Genomic DNA, 23,931 nt, shown 5'->3' with positions numbered 1-23,931 from the left:
AGTTAGAGAACAATCAAGATTTCTATTAATTTTACAGGTTCTTTAATTTATTGATTTAATATATATATGTTTTGCACTGTTATTTATTTATACTATCTGTCTGATATGGCTGTATGTAAGCATAATTATTGTTTAGGCTTATTTAGCATGTCTGGCTAAATAAACTTAGATATCGGTATGTAAAGTAAGCGGAATGAAGGAACCGAAACTAAGTTGGTTTAAATTTATTTAAAAATACAATCACTCTTTTTATGGTCTCAATTTACAGAATTAACACCAATGTTTTTGTACGAGAGTAAAAGACATAAAGAAGTTAAAGTCAATAGAACGAAAGTTTGAGCTTTTAACTGGACAGTGTAAATTGGACATTAAGTTTAATTATATAATCTAAGTCAACAGAGCGAGAGTTTGAGACAAGGGTGTTTAAATGGTTAGTATTTTCTTAAAAAGAGTTTCTATAGATTCTATTGTTTTCAAAAAGTGTTTTTGGACTTAACTAATTAGTGATAGCGCACGTTAATATAAAGTCATAGTCTATTCAACAGAGCGAGAGTTTGAGAAAAGGCTTTTAAGTTAATAGTGTCTACTGAAAAGATTTATTTTAAAACTACGAAACCAACGAAGATTCGATTCCTTAATTACGACGAACTACATACCGATATCCGCTTATTTGATATTTAATCTAGATCTTATTTTAGTTTTATTTTTTTCCCTTAATCAACAAAGTATCATCCGCCTTAGCTTTACGAAGTAACCTTAGAAAACGGTATATCGATTCATAAGTCCTTGTGGGATGGATATCTTTTATTACTACGCGATTAGACTGTGCACATGCAGTTACCCCAATAGACTCATAAAGTCGCGATCAAGTTTTTGGCGCCGTTGCCGGGTACTTTTATTTAGTCAGTATCGTAACTCTTCTGTTACGCTGTAGAGACTAAGGCAATTTTTATTTTTCCTTTTGTCCTTCGTTGATTTGTATGCCACACACTCGCTCACAAGGCGAACCGTACTACTTACGAATCAACGATGTTGAACGATATCTCCGAGTCTTACGACGAATTCGAGAGTATCGTGCTGCAAACAATCTCCCTCGAATCGAAATTCCTGATCTCAAAAATCTTCTTCCTTCGCCGATACCCGAGATGGCAGAACCAGCTCGTGCTCTTCGAGATTACGCCGCTCCATCGCAAGATGAGCCGCATTCGAGTATTGCTCCACCCGCAATCGAAGCAAACAACTTTGAACTTAAGCCTTCGCTGTTACAAGCAGTGAAACAGAATCAATTCTCTGGAAATCCTACTGAGGATCCAAACCTTCATTTTTCCGTATTTGTCCAATACGCCGATACTGTTAAAGCTAATGGTGTCACTTCAGAGGCAATTCGACTTCGTCTCTTTCCTTTCTCGTTAAGAGATAAAGCTAGAAGATGGCTTCGGTCTCTTCCTTCCAACTCAGTCACCACATGGAATGAGTTGAAGAAAGTCTTTCTTGCCCGATATTTTCCTCCAAGCAAAACAGCTATGTTGAGAGTCCAAATAAATGGATTTAAACAGAAAGATAACGAGTCTCTTTTCGAAGCTTGGGAAAGATACAAAGACATGATGAGACTTTGTCCACACCATGGTTTAGAAGACTGGTTAGTAATTCATACCTTCTATAATGGTCTCTTGTACAATACAAGGTTAACAATCGACGTCGCCGCAGGTGGTGCGCTTATGGATAAACCTTACGCCGATGCTTATCAACTTATTGAAAACATGCCCCAAAACCATTATCAGTGGGGAAGCGACCAAACAATGGTAGAAAAACCTCAAACGAAAAGTGGCATGTACGAGATAAGTGGCCTTGATCATGTTAATGCAAAAGTGGATGCTCTTGCCCAGAAAATTGAAAATCTAAACGTATCACCTCCAGCCACCGTGGTTGCCGTAACTCAAAATTGCGAAGTCTGTGGAATCCAAGGCCACACCCCTACAGATTGTCAACTCTTAACAGGAATCCAAGCAGAGCAAGTGAACTATGCTCAGGGAAATCCCTACTCGCATACCTATAACTCAAACTGGAAGAACCATCCTAATTTCTCATATAAGAGTAATAATGCTTTATACGCACCAGGACAAGCTCCCAGTCAAGCCCCAGCTATACCTCCTCGATATCAAAAGCCGACCCCATCTACACCTAACAATAACGTTCCTAGGAAATCCAACTTGGAAATCATGATGGAGAACTTCATAGCTTCTCAACAGTAAACCAATAAAGATTTCTTAAACCAGAATGTACACACTAGCGAATAGATTAAATAACTAGCAAGTAAAGTAGATGCCCTGGCTACCCATAACAAAATGCTGGAAACACAAATATCACAGGTAGCTCAACAACAAGCGCCTACTGCTGCCCCTACTGGTACATTTCCTGGACAGCCCCAACCTAACCCGAAAAGCCACGCTCATGCAATTATATTAAGAAGTGGAACAGAGGTAGAAGGACCACCTAATCCAAGGATTGAAAACCAAAACTCTAAAAAGTCAACTGAGGAAGAAAATAAACCTAAGGAAAAGGATGAGAGTAATAAGGAAACCGTAGAAAAGAAAGAACCTTATATACCTCCATCGCCTTATAAACCACCTATCCCTTATCCTCAAAGGCTTATTAAAACCAAAGACGCGGGCCAATTTAAAAAAATTGTTGACCTACTGAAACAATTAAACGTCACCATTCCGTTTACAAAAGCTATTACACAGATGCCCTCATATGCTAAGTTCTTAAAAGAAATTCTTTCTAATAAAAGGAAACTTGAAGATAGCGAAACCGTTACACTCACTGCTGAGTGCAGCGCTATAATCCAGAATATGCCTCCTAAACTTAAAGATCCTGGTAGTTTCTCTATACCCTGTCACATAGGAAAATTCGTCATAGACAAAGCTCTATGCGATTTAGGAGCCGATATCAGTGTTATGCCTTTATCCGTATGCAAGAAACTGGAAATGGGAGAATTAAGACCAACTAAAATGTCTGTACAATTAGCAGATCGTTCCGTTAGATATCCCGTAGGAATTCTTGAAAACGTTCCCGTGCGCATAGGTCAATTCTACATCCCAACCGATTTTATAATTATGGACATAAGAGAAGATGAAGTTACCCCCATTATATTGGGAATACCATTCTTAGCAACCGCCGGTGCTATCATAGACGTAAAACGAGGACGACTCACTTTCGAAGTAGGAGAAGAGAAAATTGAGTTCATTCTTTCCCAATTTTTGAAAGCACCTGCAATAGATGACACATGTTACTTCATGGATATCATAGACGAATGCATAAAAGAAACAAAATTAGAAAATGACAAATTGTCTGACTATCGTGTAGAAGACGGATTGAATCATTGTTTAGCAATAACACCAGATCCTACACAATGCCTCAAGAAACCAAACCTCGACTTGAAAACACTTCCCAAAAATCTGAGATATGAATTCCTAGACTTAGAACTTGAACGACCAGTGATAGTTAATGCAGACCTAGGAAAACTCGAAACCGAAAAACTCCTACATATCTTAAGAAAATATCCAACCGCACTAGGATACAACATCACCGATCTTAAAGGGATAAGTCCTTCTATTTGTATGCACCGCATTATGCTAGAAGAAGACTGTAAAACTTCTAGGGAACAACAGAGGAGACTAAACCCGATCCTGAGTGAGGTAGTGAAAAAGGAGGTAACAAAGTTATTAGAGGTAGGTATCATATATCCTATATCCGATAGCAAATGGGTTAGTCCTGTACACGTAGTACCAAAGAAAGGAGGTATAACCGTTATCGAAAATGAAAAAGGAGAAACTATAACCAAACGAATCGAATCGGGATGGAGAATGTGCATTGACTATAGGAAACTAAACAAAGCAACCCGAAAAGATCATTTTCCTTTACCATTCATAGACCAGATGTTAGAACGATTAGCAAAGCATTCTCATTTCTGTTATCTGGACGGCTACTCAGGCTTCTTTCAAATACCAATTCATCCTGATGACCAAGAAAAGACAACGTTCAGATGTCCTTTTGGTACCTTCGCTTATCGACGAATGCCGTTTGGCTTGTGCAATGCTCCTGCAACCTTCCAAAGGTGCATGATGGCAATATTCGCTGATTTTCCCGAAAACATCATGGAAGTCTTTATGGATGACTTTTCCGTATGCGGACAAAGTTTCGAAGAATGTCTTGAAAACCTAGAAAGAGTTCTAGAACGATGTGTAAAAGTAAACCTAGTACTTAATTAGGAAAAATGTCACTTTATGGTACAAGAAGGAATTGTTTTAGGACACATCATATCAAATAGAGGAATTGAAGTAGACAAAGCCAAAATAGAAGTAATCGAAAACCTTCAACCTCCGAAAACTGTGAGAGAAGTACGAAGCTTCCTAGGACATGCCGGTTTTTACCGACGATTTATTAAAGATTTCTCTAAAATAACTAAACCTTTAACCGGACTATTAATGAAAGATGCTGAATTCGTATTCGACGGTAAATGCTTAGAAGCATTCCAAACACTTAAACAGGCATTGATCTCCGCGCCCATAATGCAGACTCCGGATTGGAATGAACCATTCGAAATAATGTGTGACGCAAGTGACTACGCCGTAGGCGCTGTTTTAGGACAACGAAAGGATAAAAAACTTCACGTCATATATTATGCGAGTAGAACTCTAGATGAAGCGCAGATGAATTACGCCACGACCGAGAAAGAACTTTTAGCAGTAGTGTTTGCACTAGATAAATTTCGTTCTTACTTGGTCGGAGCTAAAATAATCATTTACACCGACCACGCTGCCATTAAGTACCTCTTAACAAAAAAGGACGCTAAACCTAGACTCCTAAGGTGGATCTTGTTATTACAAGAATTTGATTTGGAAATCAAAGATAAAAAAGGAACTGAAAACGTAGTGGCAGATCACCTTTCTAGACTTGAAAATCTGGAACCGGGAAGAACATCGATCAATGATGACTTCTTGTACGATAAACTTATAGCTAATTTGGAAGAAAATAGAGTTGATGAACAGGTAGAGGCCGCCTTGGCTGTATGCGTTACACCATGGTAAGCCGACTTTGTCAATTATTTAGCCGCCGGAATAGTTCCACTTAATTTATCCTACCAGCAAAAGAAACGATTCTTCTATGACTTGAAACATTATTACTGGGACGACCCTTTACTTTTCAAAAGAGGCCCCGATGGTATTTTCCGTCGGTGTATACCTGAAGAAGAGATAGAAAATATAATCCGACATTATCATTCCGCTCCTTATGATGGACACGCAAGTACATCCAAGACCAGCTCTAAAATCCTACAAGCCGGTCTTTATTGGCCAAACATATGGAGGGATGTGCATGCCGCTGTCAAGAAATGTGATAGATGTCAACACACAGGAAACATATCTAGACATGACGAGATGCCACAAAAGGGCATTTTGGAAGTAGAGATTTTCGACGTGTGGGGAATAGATTTCATGGGACCTTTTCCACCTTCTTTCGGTAACAAGTACATACTCGTGGCGGTTGACTACGTATCAAAATGGATTGAAGCTATAGCTTCTCCAACAAACGACACACGAGTGGTAACTAAACTCTTTAAGAATATAATTTTCCCAAGATTTGGTGTCCCAAGAATAGTCGTCAGTGATGGTGGATCACATTTCATATCTAAGATACTCGAAAAACTACTGTTTAAGTATGGTGTAAGACATCGAGTAGCGACACCTTACCATCCTCAAACCAGTGGACAAGTGGAAGTGTCTAACAGAGAAATCAAACAAATATTAGAAAAAACAGTCGCCACCTCAAGGAAAGACTGGTCATCAAAATTACCCGAAGCTTTATGGGCATATCAAACCGCTTACAAAACTCCCATAAGAACAACCCCATTTAAGCTTATTTATGGTAAATCTTGCCACCTCCCGGTAGAGTTGGAACATAAGGCTTATTGGGCTATTAAAAATTTAAATTTAAACTATAAGACCGCCGGTGAAAAGCGAATCCTTGATATAAACGAATTAGAAGAACTTAGACTGGACGCATACAAAAATGCCAGGATCTACAAGGAAAGAACGAACAAATGGCATGATAAGCGCATATCAAGGAAAACTTTCAAACAAGGCGATGTAGTCCTTTTGTTCAACTCTAGACTTAAGTTATTCCCAGGAAAACTACGCTCTAGATGGTCAGGCCCTTTCGAAGTTACTAATGTTTTCCCTAGCGGAGCTGTGGAAATTAAAGGAAAATCTATGGAAGCATTTATCGTAAACGGGCAGCGTGTGAAACATTATCACTATGATGAAAACAATGAAGACTCGCAAGTCCTGCACTTAGACGTACTGTCTCCAAAATCTATAGACTAATATTTGATAGTTTTATGTCGAGCTTGCGACATTAAACAAAGCGCTTCGTGGGAGGCAACCCACAAATTTTTATTTTTATTTCTTCTTTGATTACTCTTTTAAAATTTTATTTAGTTCTCATTCTTCGTATTCTTTATTTTAATTAAATATTTCTTCTTTTCTTTCGGCATTTGGCCAAATCCTGACTAAAACTCTTGTTTTTCTTTTCTTTAGTTAACACTAACCCGATGGGACAAATTGATGTATGGGTATCAAATTCAGAGGGAAAGCTCAGAAACAAAAGTTCGAAGAACTAGCAGAGAGAGAGATGCACCCAAGTTTCTATGCTGATGATTGGGCAATGACTGCCCTTGGACTAAGAGAGAGTGTCATGTATCTGCTGAGTCAAATAGGGTGGGAAACCACACCTATTCAAAGACAATTTGTTACTTACCGGAGGCTAACTCTTGAATTCCTTAGCTCCCTGATCTATCTACCAAGCCATGGAAAAGGAATAAGCAGAGGTTTCATCCAGTTCAGGATGTTCAACATGGAGTATCAATTTAATATTCAAGACTTTACTAACCTTTTAGGGTTCCCTACCTCTTTTGATACATTCACCATGAGCCAAGAAGACCTTTTTGAATATAGAGAACTTGAACATTTTTGGGGAAGTTTGACGGGAAATGACGACCCTGAGGAACATGAGTTTCTTTCTGGAAACATTCATAACCCATCATTTCGCTATTTCCACAAAATCCTAGCACACACTCTCTTTGGGAAGAAATCAAACAATACCACGGTATCACGTGATGAGCTCTTCATAATATTTTGTGCTTCCCAAAACCGTCCAGTGAATGGTGCCACTTATATGTTGGCAAATTTTGACCGTCTTATTCAGGATGACCGAGCACCAATTCAAATAGGAGGTTTGATAACCATGATTGCTAATGCTATTGGATTGGGCCAACCCATGCTCGACTTGAGCCCTTTTTGTGGCATTGCGCCTATGAGTATACCTTTCCTCTTCAACACTATGTTTATAGGAAATCTCGGGCCTGAAGAGTTTGAGCTTATAATTAACAACCAAGTTCTTTGCCTATTCACCTTGCCTAGTCCGATGACTAGCATTCATAACCGAAATAACTGGCTCTACAACCTGAACGGAACACCCTCCCCTGTTACATCTACCGAATCCATCCAAGACTATGAGATTTGTGACGACCCAATTCCTCATGCTGAGTCTGACCCACAAACACCTTCTGGATACCATGATGTTACCTCTCCACCTCATCCTATCCCGACCGCAGAGTCGGCTATACCTGATCTTAGACATCACATGCCCGGAACTGATTATAACACCGCCATTCAAGCCTTGATGTCAGAACAAGAAGCCATCAGAAAAGAGTTAACTAATATGGGACATGAATTTCTGGGATACATGAGTAGTATGACAAACCAATTTCATGAGTTGCTACACCGTGTGAATTCCTTTGTTCCTCCGGCCAGAGATCCTGCAAGTGGCTAGAAGTTTTTAGTTAATTAGTTTTAGTTTAGGTTATTTATAGTTTTGTTTCACATTACTTTTAATCTTAGTATTTGTTTTTTTTCGCATGTTTGCTTTTTCCTTCCAATGTTACATTATGATTATTTTATGAAGCTATTGCATTATTGGTTTATTTTATTTTATGCAATATCTACAATTATCAATAGTGCTCTTTACTGTATGCTACTTACATAGCCTATTAGAGAAAAATATATTTATGCACTATGATGAGTAGTAGAATACATGGTATTTCTAAAATATAGCAATAGTAAAATAAAATAAACATAAGCAAAACAAAATAACAAAATAAAATAAAATAATAAAAACAATTATGAAGCACCCACGCAAGCAGTGACCGTTGCAAGCTGACTGTGTGACGAGCGTCACACACGCCATCACGGTCGTCACACCAAGTGCCTGTGACGCCTGTAACACCTTCTGTCACGAGCGTGACAGCTTCAACATAGGTGAACGTTAGTAACCGTTGGGGACACGACCGTTACACCTCCCTACTTTTTACCTTCCCCATTCATTCACCCATTTACTCACATTCACCCACATTTATTTTTTTCTCACCCACTCCCTTTCCAACTTCCAAATCTTTTCCTATAAATACCTACCATACATTTCTCCCTAAACCACACCTTTCCATACATTTCTCCATACAAATCCATTTTCATCCTTCCTCCTTCTTTCAACCCACTTATCAATATGGCGGAAAACCAACAATTCGAAAATATCATCTTCCGATCCGAAGATGATAATTATCAACGAGAGCAATTCGAACGATTTCAACAACGAGGTGTCGTCTCTACCAGGTATCCTGATTTAAATTGTTTACAAGAATTAGGATTACTTCAAGGTATACAATGAATGCTTAGGCTTGCTGATTTAACCATTCTTTGCACATACAATCAACCTACTTACCCATCACTCACCTTAGAATTTTTAAGTTCTTATTCCTACTCTACCCCAACCGGTGACGACGAGTACTTAACTGGTAACGCCACTTTCCGCATGTTCAACACCGAGTACTCACTATCCCAGGATCAGTTGAGTGTCATGCTACAGTTCCCTGTAGGAGACCAAGTCCACCCAAGAATCCCTCCGAACTCATAGTGGCCCATAAAGGCCTTCGACCTCTTTAGAAAAATATCCGGTGTGGAAACCGATAATTGGGATGCACTACTTGCTTCCCACATACACAACCCAACCATCCGGTACTTTATCCGCATCCTCCAAAACACCATTTTTGGTCGATCCAACAACAACAAAGTTAATGCCAAGGAATTATTCTTCCTCCACTGCGTCTTTGCAATGGATACAAAGGTAAACGCTGCCTCTTTCTTATTCCATCATATCCGCACCCTATGTGCTAGAGGCCGCCAACCTTTCGTGATTGGAGGATTAATAACCTCCATAGCACTTGGTTTGAATCTAGGGGACCGACTTCAAAATTTACAAGCTCTCCCACCCCTATTTATGGATATAAGCTATTGTCGCTCCAGCCGCTTAAACAAAAATAGGGTAGGCGGAAGGTATTATCTTATGGTGAATAACCAAGAAGTTCCAAGCGTTGTTTTACCCAACATTTCCCTCATTGATATCACCAACCCCGACCGATTCATCTACGACCTTAATGCTCCCGAAGCTACCGAGCCTACACAAGCAAACCCGGCCCCGAACGAGTTTGAAGAAATGGAGCAAGGTGATCAAGGTCTTGAACAACAGCCTGCCCCGCTTAACCCTTCTGATAATGCAACTGGTCCATCCTCCCGACGTCGTCGAAGAAGAAGGCCAGCAACTAATGATGACATCATGGATGCTATTGATGCCATGCATGCACAAAATACCGAAGTGATGCAACTGATGCGCCAGATGTAACAACAACAGAAAGCGAGGAATGCAATAACCGACCAGCGGTTCACCGATTTGCTCAGCAGGTTTGATGACTTAGAGGTTCGTCAACGATCACCGGGGCCGAGAACAAGAGGACGTCGGCAAAATTAAGCATATTTATCTTTTTATTTCCTTTCTTTTCTCTTTTCTCTAAAAACATTGGGGACAATGTTTCATTTAAGTGTGGTGGGGAAAAACGTTGTTTCAGTTATCTCTTTCAACATTCACCTTTCAAGTATGTATTTCCCTTTTCATTGTTATTTCCCTTTCTGTTATCAATATATAAAAAATAAAAAAAATAAAAAAAAATTTATAATATATATTATAAGTTGAGTCCCTAGTGTGAAAAATTTCTATTATCTATTCCCCTCAACTTTCTTGAGCCATAACAAAAATTCAACACACTCAATAAGTATAAAGGTTGCGTATTTTATCAAACTTGAGAAAAATTTAGATAAAAACCATTACCGTCCCAACACTCTAAAAACCTCAACATGTTAGATCAGGCTAAGTAACTATTATACCAATCCCTTGAACTTTTAGTTTTATAGTAACCCCGAGTAGTTTATACGAGAAGTCGACACCATCCTAATAGCAAACTACGTGGAGAACCGATGAATATAAGTGAATGATTCCCAAGACAATATATTAGAAAAAGAAAAGAAAATCAGGAAATGCACTAATTAAGTTAGGTGATCCTTACCCGATCATATAATCCAAAGGTTGCGGACCCTACAAAAACATTGTATGAACGATCCATTATGAGTTGGTTCAGCGGTTTCTGGTGCTGAACTTGGTAGGGCGGACTACGGTCCGATCCCCCGCAATTTGCAATGGACTAAATAACGAAGTTATCCAACTTATGTACCAGAACTTCAAGCTAAAAAGGGAATCAGAATTGCTAACTGGTTACTCCACTATGTGCGCGAAAAGATAAAGGGCTTAATGTGATTTCGCTAGAATGAAAACGGGTGAAATAAGAGTAAAAGAACTAGGCTGGCTATAATAGCGTGACTCGATCTGGTTTGCATAAGGTGAGGTTGTCTGAGGTTGTAATGGTAGTTGTTGATGTTAAGATTAAGCTCAGGTTATTTCTAAACGAGATTTACTTGCAACCTATTACGACTTGATGTGTGTTTGGAAATTTCATCTGGCTAATACTTTAAACTGATTTCTATACTGTATATTGCTTGAGGACAAGCAAAGATCTAAGTATGGGGGAGTTTGATAACATGAAATAATATCACATTTTTGGACTCGATTTAATGAAATTATATTATTATTTGATTCGATTTATTTCATTTTATTCGATATTACTTGGTATTTTCCTTCTATTTATTTCAGGCAACATTATTTGAAGCATACGTAAAAAACAAAGAAAAGGGGGTGCAAAAAGTATGAGAAACAATTCCACTAAAGCCCAGCCCAAAATTGCCTAAGCGCTGAAGCTATGACGAGCGCCACACATGGTGTGACGTGCGTCACGCCCTGCTACCTTGTGTTACGAGCGTAACACATGGTGTGACGAACGTCACACTCCACTCCTATATTTTTGGCTTTTGACACGCAACAGAGGCACGTTGAGCCTATTCTTCCGTTTGACTCGTTGAAGCGTGAAGGTTACTTACTGAAGGAATTTGTGGGAAACGGTTACAAATTGGAGTAATATAAATAGAGCCAAGGATCCAACCCTGCAGCTCTCTCGGTCTCTCTCAATTTTCCAGTTTTCGGCACTGCATTTATTTTACTGCCTTTTTAATTTTTTTTCAGCACTTTACTTTCCTAGCAATTTTTATTTCTTTTCTTTTCCAGTCAATCTTTCAAGCATTCAATTAATTTTCTCACAATAGTTTCTACACCGGAAACTATTGTGTAATTTTTACTGGGTCTAACCTTACGTTAGATCGTAGTATTTTATTCCTTCACCTTTATTTTACTGTCTAATCGAAGATTGTGAAGAACAAATCCAACCGGCTTGTGGTGGAGTGTTCAAACATCGAAGTTAGAGAACAATCAAGATTTCTATTAATTTTACAGGTTCTTTAATTTATTGTTTTAATATATATATGTTTTGCACTGTTATTTATTTATACTCTCTGTCTGATATGGCTGTATGTAAGCATAATTATTGTTTAGGCTTATTTAGCATGTCTGGCTAAATAAACTTAGATATCGGTATGTAAAGTAAGCGGAATGAAGGAACCGAAACTAAGTTGGTTTAAATTTATTTAAAAATACAATCACTCTTTTTATGGTCTCAATTTACAGAATTAACACCAAAGTTTTTGTACGAGAGTAAAAGACATAAAGAAGTTAAAGTCAATAGAACGAAAGTTTGAGCTTTTAACTGGACAGTGTAAATTGGACATTAATTTTAAATCAGGGCGAAAGCAATTTTTAGAGTTAATTAAATTCTAATCATTTTCAAAAAGTATTTTTAAAGCATAAATGTGAGGGCGAGAGTTAAGCATTTAAGTTTAATTATATAATCTAAGTCAATAGAGCGAGAGTTTGAGACAAGGGTGTTTAAATGGTTAGTATTTTCTTAAAAAGAGTTTCTATAGATTCTATTGTTTTCAAAAAGTGATTTTGGACTTAACTAATTAGTGACAGCGCACGTTAATATAAAGTCATAGTCTATTCAACAGAGCGAGAGTTTGAGAAAAGACTTTTAAATTAATAGTGTCTACTGAAAAGATTTATTTTAAAACTACGAAACCAACGAAGATTCGATTCCCTAATTACGACGAACTACATACCGATATCCGCTTATTTGATATTTAATCTAGATCTTATTTTAGTTTTATTTTTTTCCCTTAATCAACAAAGTATCATCCGCCTTAGCTTTACGAAGTAACCTTAGAAAACGGTATATCGATTCATAAGTCCCTGTGGGATCGATATCTTTTATTACTACGCGATTAGACTGTGCACTTGCAGTTACCCCATTAGACTCATAAAGTCGCGATCAGTAAGTTTTTCTTTTTCTTTTTGTAGCAAATTTTTACAATTCTTTGGTTTAAATGACTTTATGAGGGTCACCTATACCGGAGTTTCCTTTTTTGCTTTCTTTTACTTTTTTGTTTTTCTGGATCATTCACTTATTTGCATCGGTCCCCTACGTAGAGGATGCGTAGGCCGGAGCTGACTGCTGAGATAAACTACTGAGGACTTATACGGAAATGATGATTAAGGCCATGGTATATGGGGTTTCGAGAGTGGTTCCTATATTTACGAAGTCTATGGTGCTAAAATAATACTGATGTTTCGCAGAGTTCTCCCAAGTCACCGCATCCTTACTCAAAACATATCTTTAAAACCTGAAAACTTTCGGAATAACGCTGTTTTCTTTTGCAAAAAATAATTCGGTGGGGCTAAAGATATGGGGAGGTAGGATTGTACTAAAGATCTACTATATTTGGTGACTCGTCAGACTCATGCATTATACTAAAAAGCAAAATAAACAACTAAAAGGAAATAAACTATCTAAGAACAGCAAAGAAAAAGCGATAAAGGAAAAGAAACGAGTAAGGTAATAAAGAAAAGACGATAGAGTCTCCTCCCACACTTAAATCGAAAATTGTCCCCAATGTTTCGAAATAAGATAAGGGAAGAGTTACCTGACAACCTATTGCTGACCACTGGTGCCCTCGCCATCATGAGGTGGACGACGGGATCGGGTACGACGACGGTCTCTCTGATCCATCCTCGCCTGCAGGGCATCCTGAGCGGTCCTCACTTCTCGAAGGTTACCTAAAATGGTAACCTGAGTGTTTTCTATGAGAGCAATATGCTGATGGTGGTGGTGTTGCTGACGGGCTTGTGTATCTGTGATCGTTTGCAGGGATTGTAAAACAGTGTCGTAGGACCTGTCTGTCCTCCGCTGCGACTCTTGCATGAAACTCATGTTATTCGCCAGCTGTTGTTGGATGGTAGAAAGTAGGTCGTCACGCCTTTGCTCTCTAGCCATGTGGTCACGCCACATTTCCTCCGTAATATAAAAGCCAGGAGTGGTACCTGCAGAAGAAGAAGATGGTGCGGTGTGTGGTGGTGAAGGATGATGAGGGGACACATGGGGTACGGGATATCTCTCTCTCCGATCATATTCGTCATCAGTGTCATGTCCCTCCTCATCAAGAATATTAGGAGGAAGAGGACCCAAAACAGGTGGAGCATCTAAAGCGTAGGTCCAGTTCCTTTCATCTCGTACATCTGTACGTCTAGTGCACGGTAAAACAACAGATGGGATGGCTACACCATGAACCATAAGCATATAACCTCATTCTCTCCTCAAACGACACAATTTCGTGTCTCTCAGAAATTATAGGTTAATTGTGCGAGGAGGTAAGGGGTCTAGGGTAGCCATCTCATTGTTCAGGTTAAGCGCCCGAGCAATAGATGTAATCAATCCACCAAAAGAAATTGGTCCCGCTTTATTCAAAGTTAAAGTCATATGAGCAAGCATGAACGGGACCAAATTAATTCGTCTATTTGTGAGGCTTCCTTGTAAAAATAGAAGCTCTCTAGCATTAACCTTATTTGGATTCTCCCGGCTAAAAATAGTGCATGCCAACAAATATCTAAAAACTCTGATGGTCGGGTTATGGATAGTTGAGGCAAGAACTCCTTCAAAAGAGTTTATGGAAGTGTTTGATAAACGCTCCCAGAAGGAAAATACCTCAACTGACCATTCCGAATCCAAAGGGGCCTCACAAATAGCACCTTCCCCATGAGGGATTCCTAACAAGCTGGCTAGTTCGTCGGTACTGAATTCATATTCAGCAGCAAACATTCTAAATCTGACAGTACCAACTGTGCTAGCAGTGTTAGGGTTGACAATATAGATGAAGGAACTCAAAAATTCAATTGTCAATCGCTCATAGGTGGGTTCTTTGTTGGAAAAGAAATTATGCAAACCTAAGTTATCTAATAAATGAAATATGATATGATAGATACCTAAAGTGTAGAGACAGTTTTCGTCAACATACCTTGTCAGGAGGATTTCCCGATTTTGCAACCGTTCGATAATTTTTCTTTGTCTATCCCCCGGTTTCCCTCCTCGAAGAATGAATCCATTAAACTCCATTTGTGTAGCTCTTGAAAAGTGAGGAAGAAAATGAAGTAGAATGTGAAAAGGTTGGATTTTTACGAAATCCGATGGGTGAAAATGAAAATGGAAATCGGAAAAATGATTTGTACGGTGTGGTGGTTAGAAAAGTATGAGCTTTTTGTGGGTTCAATGATGTTTTTCCAAGGTGAAAAAATGGGTTTGGAAGGTTGTAAGGTGTGAAAATGGTGAAGAAAGGGATTTTTCCCTGACCTTTTACAGACGCTGTGGCGGGTGCCACAGGGTCTATGGCGGGTGCCAAAAGGCAAAGTCTGGATGGGCCAGATTTTGGTCCTTTGGTTTGGGCTTCTCTTGTCTTTTGGCTTTGAGGGGTCCGGATAGCATTTGTCTTGTGATTTCCTAGTATCATTGGCTTGTATAAATTTTTTTATAGAAGTAAAAATAAAATAAAACAAAAATTAAATATTAGACCAATAAATAAATAAATAACTGAAAAATTAAAATGCAAACAAAACAAACATAAGACATATATAGATAAAAATAGAAATATCGATGTATAGATGTAGTTATGTAAATACGAGAAATATAAAAAAGAGATAAAATAAGATGAAACGGTGAGATCATATAGTAGGGATGTCGTCTTCCTGACAGTCGGCTTCAGTAGCATGGGTGAGATCAGACACTCCCATCTGTAAAGTGAGGTCAGCCACCTCCTGTCTAAGCTCTGCGATCTCTCTACGACACTCAGCAATCTGAGTGCGGATGTCGGGGGTCTGCAATGAAAGATTATTAGAGAAAACAGTGATCCTAGGAGATGGTGGTGTAGGCGTGTATTCAGTAATGGGTGGTGATCTCGGCTCCTCGACGGTCTCTCCCTGGCCCTCCAGAGCATAACTCCAATTTGCTGGATCATGCACACTGGTCATCATAGGATCTGGCAGTGTGAAATAATGGATAGCCTCGCTGTCGACCAGCAATCGGAACTGACATGGGTGGAAAGAGGCTCTCCTCATCAATCCTCTGGTTAAACAGAAGTCAATGTCCATGGTAGTGTACCAACAGTAGATCCGAAGATGTAACCGCTTGCGAGACAGACCTAAAGCGACAGCAATCTGCGTGAGTATGGGTCAACTCCAAAGAGCCTGAAAGCAACATACCCATCTGGTCCAGAGTATGGGTCATAGTCGAATGAACTCAGGAACTCCAATGTCAGGTTCCTGTAGGTGTTACTCCAGTCATCAACAAACTCGTCCCAGTGAAGCTGGTGGCTAAGGAATCGGATACTCGGCTCGATACCCAGTGCCTCCATACAGTGCTGATTAGGATAACGTGTGGGTGCCATAGGGAACTGATACAGAGCGATGTAGCGCTCTCTCTAAGCATTATCTCTATAGGCCACGTGCATGTCATCGAAATCCTGCATCCTGTAAAAGTTAAGAAAGTGATCCTGAAAGTGCAAACCATTAAAATTTTAGTCTCAATGCAAAATATGATAAAATTAAATAAAAATAAAATTAAATAAATGCGAAAAAGTAAAATGAATGAAAAACCTAGGGTTGCCTCCCACGCAGCGCTTGGTTAACGTCATTAGTTTGACGATTAGAATTTATACACCTGTAGTAGTAGGAATTGGTGGATCAATCAGGGTGTGGCTTGAGTAGTATGCTGGAATGTCTCCTCCTTCGTAGAGCTTCAGTCTTTGTCCATTTACAATGAATGGGCTACCGGTTTCGTTCTTGATTTCTACGGCTCCGGATCTCAGAATCTAGGATACTTCGAAAGGACCAGTCCATCTTGAACGTAGCTTTCCAGGGAAGAGTCGTAACCTAGAGTTGAAAAGGAGAACAGGGTCGCCTATATTGAAGTTTTTCTTTACTATTCTTTTGTCGTGATAGGCTTTTGTCCTCTCTTTATATATTTTTGCATTCTCGTAGGCAGATTTCCTAAGTTCTTCTAATTTATGAATGTCTGGGTACGCTTTTCTCCAGCGGCTAGGTAGTCTAAATTCAAAGTTTTAATGGCCCAATAGGCCTTATGCTCTAATTCGAACGGTAAGTGACAGGATTTTCCATAAACTAGTGGATAAGGAGTTGTTCCTATAGGGGTTTTGAAAGCGGTTATGTAGGCTCATAATGCTGCTTGAAGCTTCTGAGACCAGTCTCTCCTAGAAATAGAAACGGTTTTCTCTAGGATTTGTTTTATCTCCCTATTAGATACTTCTAGTTGGCCACTAGTCTGTGGGTGGTATGGTGTTTCTACTCTATGCCTAACTCCATATTTTCTTAAAAGTTTGTCAAATATTCTCAATATGAAGTGTGGTCCTCCATCGCTTATGACTAAACATGGTGTTCCAAATCTAGGGAATATATAGTTTTTAAATAGTTTGATTACTACCCTAGTGTTGTTTGTGGGTGCAGCTATAGCTTCAATCCACTTAGACACATAGTCTACAACTACTAAGATATACCTGTTTCCTAAGGATGGTGGGAAAGGTCCCATGAAATCTATACCCCATACGTCAAAGAGTTCTACTTCCTGAATGTTTCTTAGAGGCATTTCATCACGTCTTGAAATGTTTCCAGTGCGTTGGTATCTATCACATTTGACAATGCAAGCATAGACATCACGCCACATGGTAGGCCAAAATAGGCCAGCTTGAAGAATTTTGGCGTATGTCTTAGAGGTGCTCGCATGTCCACCATAGGGTGCAGAATGACAATGCTCGATAATACTATTTACCTCTTCTTCTAGAACGCAACGGCGAAAAATGCCATCTTTACCCCTTTTGAAAAGGAGCGGTTCGTCCCAATAGAAGTTTCTCACATCGTGGAAGAATTTCTTCTTGCGGTGGTAATCAAGATCAGGGGGTACTATATCAGCAGCTAGGTAATTAACGAAGTCTGCATACCAGGGTACGTTACTTATTGCTGAGGAATTTTGGGGGTGCTCATAAGGATCTAGGTTATTATCTTCAATGGTTTCTACTCTAGCTATCAGTCTATCATAGGCGAAATCATCATTTATGGGTACTAGTTCAGGTTTTAGATGTTCTAGCCTAGAAAGGTGATCAGCTACTATGTTTTCAGTGCCTTTTTTATCTCTTATGTCTAAATCAAACTCTTGTAGTAATAGAATCCATCGGAGTAACCTGGGCTTTGCATCTTTTTTACTTAATAGGTAACGAATGGCAGCATGATCGGTGTAAACTTTAATTTTTGCTCCTACTAGATAAGATCTAAATTTGTCTATAGCGAAAACTACAGCGAGTAATTCTTTTTCAGTTGTGGCGTAGTTAAGTTGGGCAGCATCTAGGATTCTACTGGCATAATAAATGGCATGTAATTTTTTATCTTTCCTTTGTCCTAGAACGGCTTCAACTGCATAATCACTAGCATCGCACATTATCTCAAAAGGTTCTGACCAATCAGGTGGTTTCATATTGGGTGCTGATACTAACGCTTGCTTTAAAAGATTAAATGCGTCATTACATTTTTTATCGAAAATGAATTCAGCATCTCTCATTAAAAGTCCAGTTAAAGGTTTAGTTATTTTGGAGATGTCCTTAATAAAACGCCGGTAGAATCCAGCGTGTCCAAGAAAGCTTCGGACTTCTCTGATGGATTTTGGTGGTTTTAGGTTTTCTATAACTTCTATTTTAGCTTTATCTACCTCTATACCTTTTTCGGAAACTATATGTCCTAAAACTATTCCTTCGGTTACCATGAAATGACATTTTTCCCAGTTTAGCACGAGGTTCACCTCCACGCATCTCTCCAGGATTTTCTCAAGGTTAGCAAGACAATTACGGAAATCAAATTCGCAAACTGAGAAATCATCCATAAACACTTCCATGATACCATCTAGGTAATCTGCAAAGATTGACATCATGCAGCGTTGGAAAGTAGCTGGGGCATTCCAGAGGCCGAATGGCATTCGTCTGTAGGCAAAAGTTCCATAAGGGCATGTAAAGGTAGTTTTTTCTTGATCTTCGGGGTGAATAGGTATTTGGAAGAATCCAGAGTATCCATCTAGATAACAGAAGTAAGAGTGTATGGCTAGACGCTCCAACATTTGGTCTATAAATGGTAAAGGGAAATGATCCTTCCTAGTTGCTTTATTTAATTTTCTATAATCTATACACATCCGCCATCCTCCTTATAAACGTTTTGCTACATGTTCGCCTTTATCGTTTTGCACGACTGTGATGCCTCCCTTTTTAGGTACTACATGCACAGGGCTCACCCACTTACTATCCGAGATTTGATAGATTATACCTGCCTCGAGTAACTTAAGAACTTCCTTTTTAACAACATCACTCATTATAGGGTTTATTCTTCTCTGATGTTCTCTGGAGGGTTTTGAATCTTCTTCAATCGAAATCCGATGCATGTATACGGATGGGCTTATACCTTTCAGGTCAGAGATATTATATCCTAAGGCTGAGGGATATCTTCGTAAAACGTCTAAAAGTTGGTTCGTTTCCTCTTGGCTCAAGGTAGCACTGACTATAACTGGACGGTTCATCTTTTAATCGAGGAACTCATATCTCAGGTTCTTAGGCAGTTCCTTAAGTTCAAAGGTTGGTTTCTTAGGGCATGGCATAGGATCTGGGGTAAGGGATAAACATTCGTAAAGGTTATCATCGATGTAGGGTTTCTTAAAGTCATCATCTTCCCTTATGAGAGTTGATGGTAACTTAATTGTTTTTATAATTTCTTTTTGTTCTAATTCTCTAACACATTCATCAATGATATCTAAGGCATAACACGAGTCTCCCATCACAGGTGCCATAAGAAATTTCGAAAGTACAAATTATATTTTCTCGTCACCTACCTCAAATGTCAACTTTCCTTTCTTGACATCTATTATGGCTCCTGAAGTCGATAAGAATGGTCTACCTAGAAGGATTGGTATATCATTGTGATGTCCATGACAACAAAATCAGTAGGGATAAACAACTGACCTATCCTAACAGGAACTTCTTCTAAAATTCCTATCGGATATTTAACAGATCTATCGGCTAACTGAAATGACATCTTAGTGGGTTGTAATTCTCCTAAGTTTAACTTCTCACAAACTGCTAAAGGCATTAGGCTCACACTAGCTCCTAAGTCTAGAAAAGCTTTTTCGATGACATGATTACCCAAAAGGCAAGGAATGGAGAAATTTCCAGGATCTTTATCTTTCTTTGCTAATTTGTCCTTGGAAATAGCATTACATTCCAAAGGCTTCGGATCGTCAAGTCTACGTTTGTTGGTAAGGATGTCTTTGAGGAACTTTGCATAAGAAGGTATTTGGGTGATGGCTTATATGAAAGGGATTTCTACATGAAGTTTTTCTATAACTTTAATAAATTTTTGATACTGTTTATTGATTTGGGTTTGTTTGAGTCTTTGCGGATATGGTATAGGTGGTTTATATGGAGGGGGTGGTACGTAAGTTTTGTCTTTAGGTTCTTCTCCTTTCTCTCGACCTTCCTGGTTTTCAGATCCCTCTGGTTCCTTTACTTCGTCCGTGGGTTTTGTACATTCCTTAGAAGTTTCGGGTTCACTCAATCTAGGGTTTGGTGGCTCATCATAAGCGTTCCCACTTCGTAGGGTAATGGCATCGGCTTGTCCTCTCGGATTTTGTTGAGGTTGTCCAGGGAATTGTCCTCCAGGAGTAGTCTGAGGGGCTTGGTTTAAAGCTACCTGAGAGATATGGGTTTCAAGCATCTTGGTATGAGTAACTATTTGGTCAACCTTGGTTCCTAACTGAGTAATCAATTTGTTAACATGAATGTTTTGGTTCATGAACTCCTTGTTTTGTTGGGTTTGAGCGGTGATAAAATTTTCCATAATTTTCTCAAGGCTCGGCTTTGGTGGCACAGGTTGCATAGGTTTATTTGATCTAGGGGCTTGATAACTAGGTCTCGGAGGTGCATTATTTTGGATAGGGTTATTGTTTTTATAGGAGAAGTTCAGGTGATTCCTCCATCCAGGGTTATAGGTATTCGAGTATGGGTTCCCTTGGGTGTAGTTCACTTGCTCAGAGTGGGTTACGTTTAATAGACTGCATTCTGCGGATTGGTGAGCTTTGGTTCCACATATCTCACAATCCGATGAAACTGCGGCTACAGTATTCGGGTTTATACACATATGCTCAACCTTAAGGGCTAATGCGTCCATTTTAGCTTGCATCATGTCTATAGAGCTTAGTTCATGCACTCCTCCTTGGGCTTCCTTCTTCTCAACTGTCGCTTGTTCGACTCCCCATGATTGATGGTTTTGAGCCATATCTTCGATGAGGGCACTAGCTTCAGGATAAGGTTTGTTCATCAGAGCACCGCCTGCGGCAGCGTCGATGGTCATCTTCGTGTTATAATGAAGTCCATTATAGAAGGTTTGAATGATTAACCAATTTTCTAAACCATGATGTGGGCATGCTCGTAACAACTCTTTATATCTCTCCCACGCTTCGAAAAGCGATTCTCCTTGATTTTGGGTAAATCTAGTTATATGGTTTCGAAGAACGGCGGTCTTACTCGGGGGAAAGTATCTAGCAAGAAAAACTCTTCTAAGGTTATCCCAAGTCGTAACGGAATTGGGTGAAAGGGAATCTAACCATGATAGGGCTTTATCTCTGAGGGAAAAAGGGAATAATCTTAAACATATTGCCTCAGGAGAAGCTCCATTGGTTTAAAAAGTGTCTGCTAATTGAAGAAATATTTTTAAATGTTGGTTTGGGTTTTCAGTAGCGAGACCCGCGAATTATCTTTGTTGCACTAGTTGCAACAGGGATGGTTTAAGTTCAAAATTATTAGCTGGGATGGTTGGGTTTACTATACTAGAACTAGGTTCTTCATTAGATGGTTGAGAGAAGTCCTTAAGAGGTCTTTGGTTTTGATATTCGGCCATAGCTCTCTTAATTCTATGAAAGCATAAACGAGCGCGAGCGTAACGTTTAGGTTCCGCCAGAGGGTATACTAAGCTTAAAGTTCCGGCATTGACCGGCGGGAAAATAGCCTAAGTCTAAACGATATAACAACAGGGAAATGAAATTTGACGAAATTGGTCCCTGGCAACGGCGCCAAAAACTTGATGCGGTGTTTCGCAAGTATACGAACGCGTCAGAGTAATATAAAATATGATCGAATCCACAGAGACCAAGTGTCAATCTATCGTTATATGTCGTTATGGTGTTTATCAAAGGCAATCAAAATAGGTGTTTTTAGAGTGTCCAATGGAAAGTAAAGTGTTGAATAAAGATTAATTAATAAAGACAGGGTCGAATGTAATTCACGTAATCAATTAATAATCCAAGTACTTGCTAATAGAATTACTTATGGGCAGTGTTTCCTACTTTGAAAAGAACTAATTTAACAGGAACTGTCGCTTTCGCGTATTCAGAACCGAGTTATACTCCCTAATCAAACCCTCTTATTGTCACTTATAAAAAGGCGCGCATTGCGTTAGAGTAGTAAACCTATTTTTAAGAAATATAGTATCTTGACTAAGTTGAAAAGTATTTTAACCTGGATTTCTTAACCAAAAGAGGTTCCCACGAACCAGACTCTAAACTTATAAACGCGTCCGAAAATAGTTTTAAAATCTCTTTTCTTCTTAAGTTAAAAACTCCTAATGAACTAAACAAAGTGCTTTCGCTGTTTTTGAAATAGTGAAAAACAAATAAGTTTAGATAGACGTTGTGTAGCGGGGTATTCGTTACCATTAGAGATATTGGCTAAATCCAAGGTAAACCATACAAGTCGAGTCGCCACCGCACTTCTATTTATCCAAAGGAATGGTTAGAAAGAGAACAAAAACCTAAAAGTTTTATCAAAAAAACTAGGAAAAGAGAGTCAGAGTTCTGGGTAAGGGGGTTGGTTATGCAATGGGAAGGTGTTAGGCACCCAAAACATCCTAGGTACTCCTAGGGAGCCCTTTTCATACTTGTTGCAAGGTTGTTGTTTTGTGAAAGTTTATTTGTGCAAACATGATTGAAGAGATGAGAAGAGAATATACAAGTTATTTATATTTTTGTGTTTGGATGGATAAACCCATTGCCTACGTACCATCTTATAAAAAGATTAGGATCAAAACCTCGTAGTTCGGGGTAAAAATCTCAAAATGAGTTGGTGAATTGATTGATCCAAAAGCCTTAAGTTCTTTTGTTATCCAAGGGAGAAAACTCAACCTAAAACCACAAATCCACCATGTGAGGATAGCTTCAACATGCTAGTGAGGGGTTAACCCAATAATAAGCATGGAAGACTCATTGTCCATCACTTAGGATATAGGTGAGTATTACATCAACCACAAGGATAACTCAAACCTAATAGCTAAAGGTTATGGAAAATTTGATTAAGAAAGTGGCCATTGGAACCACAAAAAGACATTTGAATGAGTTATATTTACCAATTAGAAGTATATACAAAAATGGTCAAAGTTGACTTAAAGATTCAATTCAAAATAAGTGTTATGAAAAGAAGGTTTGAAAATCAAAAGCCTAAGGCTTAGGTTTCTAATGTTTGAAAACAATGGTTAAATGTTTGCACAATTTTTTTTGGCTTGGGTTAGAGTGGAGAGAAGAAGAAGAAGGGCTAAAGTCCTAAGAAAAGGAAAAAGAGGAGGGATAAAGAAATAAAACCATAATGGAGTTCCTCTCTTGAGATCATATAGATGATCCAAGTAGCTCCCATCCTTTGGAATAAGCAATCACAATAATAGTAAGCCCAAGCAATCAAACAAGTCTCTTAAGAGATCCCCAATGTATCTTGTGTCTTTCACTTTGGACGAACATGGCAATGGCCCTCCAAATTGAGCTCTCATAGAATTCCCTAGCACAAAAGCACACACATCAAAAGTTTCATGAAGAAAACCAAGGATGGACAAGAGTGAGTTTAGAGATTTGGTCCATATTCATCATTAAGGTCCTTTTACTCCAATTTTGCACAGGGAATGTCCTAGAATCTAAGTCCATTTCTCCATTCTTTGCATAGGGTATGTCCTAGAATCTAAGTCCACTTCTTTGCATTTGGTTCTCAATAATCAAAACAAAACACAAGCATAAAAATA

At 38.9% G+C, this 23,931-nt stretch overlaps 2 non-coding genes across 2 annotated transcripts; one reads left to right on the top strand and one right to left on the bottom strand.

Annotated features, from left to right (window-relative positions):
* Positions 1-1,523: 1,523 nt before the first annotated feature.
* LOC127098845 (small nucleolar RNA R71) lies at positions 1,524-1,630 on the bottom strand. Its single transcript, XR_007793532.1, has one exon. It is a non-coding gene; the product is annotated as a small nucleolar RNA R71 (small nucleolar RNA).
* A 19,650-nt stretch (positions 1,631-21,280) lies between these two features.
* On the top strand, positions 21,281-21,387 carry LOC127099320 (small nucleolar RNA R71). The gene has a single exon (XR_007793837.1). It is a non-coding gene; the product is annotated as a small nucleolar RNA R71 (small nucleolar RNA).
* Positions 21,388-23,931: the final 2,544 nt, after the last annotated feature.

The sequence above is a fragment of the Lathyrus oleraceus genome, chromosome 6 (genome assembly GCF_024323335.1).
Source record: "Lathyrus oleraceus cultivar Zhongwan6 chromosome 6, CAAS_Psat_ZW6_1.0, whole genome shotgun sequence".
NCBI classification, from domain to species: Eukaryota; Viridiplantae; Streptophyta; class Magnoliopsida; order Fabales; family Fabaceae; genus Lathyrus; species Lathyrus oleraceus.
The sequence above is the reverse complement of the archived record's forward strand: the minus strand, read 5'-3'. Positions and strand labels throughout refer to the sequence as shown.